Here is a 6,000-nt window from a genome sequence, read left to right as displayed (position 1 = left end):
GCCAGTCCTAAATCCACATGCATTAAGCTGGCTCAGCTGCTTCACGTTTTTGCTTTCTCTTGTTCCAATTTTACATGGTGTGAGTTTAATTGTTGTTGTTAGTGGCTGATTTAACATCGGGCCAAGGGACAGCAGGTGAAAATGAACCTCTTGGCAAACACTGGCACATTTACAGTGTGCATTGTCGCTGAAAATGAACAAATGAAATCAAAATTCATGGGTAACACTGTGAGGAAGGCACTCCTGAAAATCTTTCTTTAAAGAGAAACACTTAGGTAAGTGAGTTGTTTTGTGCTCACAATTTCGTTGCCAAGGAACCAAAACATTTTTGATCTGCTACAGTAACCTGCGTACCTTCTGTGTTTGAGAACAAGAAAGTGAAAAGAAAATATATAAGTGATGCTCCTGTAATTTCTTAACTGTTTATTATCTTTTCCTCACAGTTTATAAAGAGCTGTGAGATGATTCTAAACACAGAAAATTATTAAAATGGACAACTTCAATGGCTTTCAAGGGAAAGTAGATGTAAAAATGCTTTCATTCATAGTTGTGTTAACAACATTCACATCTACATCTCCTCAATCTCAATGTTCTTATGACTTTTATCACCATAGACCTGTAAACCCAGCAGGAATAAATTGCCTGTTTATTTTGTGTGAGCATTTTAAGTGCTCAGGATCCATTATTTTGAATTGGCAACTACTGTGTCATATACTTCTCTCTCTCACACACACACACCCACCCACCCACACACACCTACACAGCCAGCAATAATCACCTGGCCGAGCATAGATTATTTACATCAAATAAGGTGAGCCAGGGATCAGTGGCTCATCTGCGGTGGTTTAGATGCAGGGGCGAGGGTGAGCTGGAGTTAGACAGAGGTAAAACGGCGCTGCTGCAGTTATAATGTTTGTCTGGAAAATGTACTTGTTACTTTTACACAATAAAACCCTATTTTGACAACTGACATGAGATTCTATTGCCAACACCATAAGTAAAGTAAATGCATTGGCGTGCAGAGAATTTTTCAACATTTTTGTTTTAGCTAACCTCCTGTCCTTTTTGTAGATAGAAATCCCCTCCCTCTTCTCTACATCACCACATTTGCACGACTCCTTTCTTTTTTTTTTTTTTTCGAGGGAGCTTTCTTTGCATCTTTCTTTTCCCTGAGCGTCATATAAGCCGTTACCGGTACCTGTTCTGCCATTGCCAGTGTACCAGAACGGGGTGATCCTGCTCTCTGCGCCCTCCCCAAGCAGTTCTTTGTCTTTATTGGATAAATTGGGCAGGGAGTGGTACACTGAAAGAAAATTCTATTCTCTTTTACTGTACGTGTAATGGGAGTAGAGACATGGATTACTGACCAAACACTCTAGAACAGTGATTACAGTTGAAATATAGAGCTATTTAACACTCATGTTAATAAGAAAATAACACTTACAGCAGCTTTAGTGTAATAAAATTGGGAGAAACGATTACCTCTGCTGATGATGTCTGGCCTGGGCATTTCAGGCACCGCAGTGTGGAAAAGACAATGCAGTATTTTTTTATAGACCAAAAAACTAAAAAATATCAATAGCCTGATGCAAAATGAAGAGAATATGTTCAGGTTGCGATTTCTCATGATTTCTCTAGTCCGCCAGCAAGGAACTTGCAAGCAGGAAAGACTGGGTTCTCAAACCTGCAAACACACATACATAGCTACATACCCAGTCAGTGTTTTTGAAAAAAGGCTGCATTTTTAAAAAAGACCTGCTGAAATTTCAGCCGTACCAGATAAAAATGTTTAGTCATATTTGACAGATTTTTGCACACATCTGTGACCAAAGCAGTTGCACCCAGCAGCCCTGCAGGCCCCATTCTGGACATGCCTCTGAATATATAAATATTAAGACAACTGGCCAGCCTTGCAATGACTATATGTGCCTTCTAGGGCAACATAAGCCAGAGGTTTAATGCTAGTATAAAAGGTTCATTATTATTGGTAGACTAATAGTAGTTTTGAGTCACATGGTTTTGCACCATGAAGCATTCAGAGAAATGGGCAGGGGGATCACAGTGGAAGCAAAGAGCCATTATAAAGCCATTTACCAGACAGCTCCCTGCATAGTAGCAGGGTAATGAACAGGGCTCAGCTGAAGTGCTCACTCTCTGAGGAGCGCTACATTTACCACTTCCATTGAGACAGAACAAAGGATTACCCAAGATTCAGCAGGGATGGGCTTCATCTTTTTATCTGACACAGAGTGGAAACACTGCATCTCCTTCTGTGACAGCAAGTTGTTGTGCTCATTCAACAAAATAGATTGTTTGCAGTGCCTTTAAAATGACCCTATTTTACCCCCAAGTTTATGTCTGTGTTCACGCAGCTGGCTTAAGATTTGAAAAAATAAACCTAGATTGACTGCTGTTAGGTGACGGGATGTGAATCCCAGCGTTATGTTGAATAAATTCTTCACACTATCATCTGTCCACCTCACAACCTCCTTTGCTCACACTATTTTGTGATTGTGGATTCTGAACTGACATTTTAAGCTCACTTCAAAATGACAAAACAACTATATATTGTCAAGACAGTATGTTAAAATTCTAAACTTTTCTCTTAATCTGATTCAAAAGAGCCCCACCCCAACACCATCTCATTCAGGCTTTTTCTCATACTAACAAAACACTTGGAAGTGTTCGGTATCATACTTTTTGACCCAACAAGGTGTTTAGTTCAGAAATGGGGAAGTTGATATTGGCTAAAAACAGTTTACGGCCCTTAAATTTGACACCACGGTCTGAATAGTGTCTGTACTGGGCAATATAGATTTCAAGCCAGGTTCAGTATAACTTAGTATGATTTGGTTTCCTCGAAGAAAACCGTTTATTCTTAGTTACAGAAAGGCATGAAATGTGAGTTGACTTCAACCAGAGTCTGAGACAGAAGACAGCTCGAGAGCAGTGTTTGATTGGACACGAAATGTTCTTGTTGAAGTCTTAAGTCTACATTAACTTGGAGAACCATAGAGAGAAATGCACTCTTAAGCATTCTACAAAGCAGACAGTGAGTTTTTGAGTCAAATTTAAAAGTAACCATCTTAGCACTATCCTCTTAAAACAGCACATTATGCTTAAAAAATGCAAGCACAACCCACGTACCACACATGTACTTATCTCCCTCCTAGCAGAGGGATGTGCATCTGTCCTGGTAATAAAGTCATAACTTATAAACACATCAATTTTGCCCATCCCTACTTGTCTCTAACCTGTTCTAATATGTTCCCCCAGCTCTGTTGGAGGGGATTACATCTGTGGAAGATGTGGGGTTGTCTACCGCCTCATCCCGCTGCCAGCTGCTTCAAAGCCTACAGCAACCATAAAAGTTCAGTTTCCTCATTTGCATTTCAGTTTTTCACCCACCCTTGGTTTTACTTTTGTCTAATGTAGCCAGACATGGTGGCCTGGTGCTCAAAATGAGGCAAAGATGGTGTATTAACCACGACCTACTGAACTGTGATATACTGAAAAAAATTAAAGGGATATTCCGGTGTAAGTTTAATCTATGGTCTAAATCACTGTGAAACTGTGTTAGACTCCCTCTCGAGAGATCAAGTTAGGAGACCGCTAATTTACGGAGTTTTATCAACCTCAGAAACGACCGCACCACAACAATACACTACAGTTAATGGATCCAAATATAAACCGCCACCAAAAAGCCACAAATAATGCTCAGGGCCCATATTCACAAAGAATCTTAAGGCTAAAAGTAGCTCCTAACAGGCGAATTTAGGAGCAACTCCTAAAAATAATGGGCGTGTCAGTCGTAACTTTAGGACTCCTAATTTTTGAAAATAAGAGTTATTCACAAAACATTTTAAGCCTAAAAGTAGCACCTAAGTCTGGGAGACCTTAGAAGTAGTCCAGAGGACTCCTAACTCGCTAAGACCTGGTCACAGCCAAATGTTTTGGAGACGCTAAATGACAGGGAATTATTAAAACGATGTCAGATGGACCGTGAAGGGACTGAAGTTGTGGTTGAGTTGGTGAGGGACGCAATAACGTTCCCAACCAACCGAAACAATCCAATAACGCCAGAGTTAAAATACACACCGGTATTTGGCTACGGGGAAAATGCAGCTCTTCGCACGGGACTAGTATTACCTGGGGACCTCAAGTGATTTAGAATTTATCCCACCACGTCCGTGTTTCATGCGGCGCATTTGCACAGGATAAGCAAAGTCTGTGTTTTACTGACATTATCCCCGGGTCGATCGCACCGAAGCCCTTGCTGGAGCAGCACAACTGTTATATATGGATATTTTTAATATAATAACTGGTGAGCCTGTTGAAAGATGGAAAAATGTTCCTTACCGCATGCTGCCATGCATGTAATCCATCTAATCATCTTTCGAGATTTTGCTCTTCTGATGAGCCTCCTGAATTTGTATGGAAGTTAAATCAAGTCATTAATCAAGAGCATAGATTTTCAGTTTGAGAGCATGATTTCATTCCTTTTCAGTGACACAGCTCCTTCGCGTGCTCAGATTTTTTCTCCTCATGCTCACATTTTGTGCTTGCATTTAAATTTCTTCTGCTTTCTTTCAAAATGTCTGCTTAAAGTAAAAAATCACATGCCTGTGTTCACATTTCTCCTTCTTGCAAACAAAAATGTCGCTCGCATTCAAATGTGCCCTCTGCGCGCTCAGATCTAAGTGCACGCGCTCAGAACACACACCTGCTCACAGGTCAAGTTCTGCTCTCGGATCTCTCCTCTGCTCACGGATTTTTCTTGTGTATCAACACTGTCAACCAATAGAAGGCCGGCTACTGTTGACCAATCAGATTATACCCGCTTCTTTGCGGATGCGTTCGCTGTACTTCAAGGAACGTCTCATACGGACGGGCACTGTTTCTTCTGTTTATCTACTTCCGTCCTCCAGGCTGTTAAATGTGGTGGTTCCCTTTATTTTATGATGACTTTTGGAATAAAATATCAGTTAATCAACACACGAGCGCCCGTGCTTTTCATCACAATAGCTACATACATCAACATAAAGTAGAACAATAGTGGCTCTACTTTCGCCATATTAGCCAATAGCCAGTTACCCAGGCAGCTGGATATGTTATATAGTATAAATACTTAAGGGTTAATATGTTTGAGACGATAGTACAGCGGTTAAGAACATCAACTTATGATGCTTTTTGCATCATGGGACGCTGGTTCGCATCCCGGCCCGGCGTACAGAGTTGGGTGTAAATGTACCGTATATTACCAAATAATAGCCGCGTGTCAATTAACCGCAGGGTCCCCTTTAAACGCCGATGCAGGTGTATATTTTGATAAATAACCGCTGGTTCCAAATAAATGCTGGGTCTAATTCATTTATTCTTTTTCAATCAAGGAAGAAGACGTGACCACTGACACTGCACGTTTTTCTTCTTCGCCATTTTTCACGCGTTGTGCTGCTTTCTGTCAGTCAGTATCACACTGATGATCGCCATGGCTCCGGTGCAGCAACAAAATAAAAAGTATGACTTGAAATTCAAACTGTCGTACTTTTGTCGTAAAATATGCAGAGGAAAACTCGGGAAAACCGTGAGTGACAGACAGCAGAGATGAGGAGTTTGCAGCGAGTTCTAGTTGGATGAATCGTTTCCTCCGCCGCAACTTGCAGGAGGATGCCAGAGAATTCACCGAGAAGCTGGCGAAGTTTGTGACATTTTCATTCCGGATTTTGAGAGGAAAGAATTAAACGCCTGTCCCAAATAAACGCCTGGTCTGTTAAGTGATTGAAACAAATAAGTGCCGCAGTTATTATTTGGTATTTTACGGTATGATAGCTCGCTCGGCCGGGGAGAGAGACATGGATCACAGTGCTCAGCTGCAGACACATCAGAGAGGTGACGAGACGCGACTCATCATGACTGACAGGCATCAAGGCCACTCAGCGTTACCTTACTGACCCGCCCCCAGATATTTCATTCACAAAAACAGGCCCTGTGGCAATTCTG

The sequence above is a fragment of the Sparus aurata genome, chromosome 4 (assembly GCF_900880675.1).
Source record: "Sparus aurata chromosome 4, fSpaAur1.1, whole genome shotgun sequence".
NCBI lineage: Eukaryota > Metazoa > Chordata > Actinopteri > Spariformes > Sparidae > Sparus > Sparus aurata.
This window is presented reverse-complemented; position numbering follows the sequence as displayed.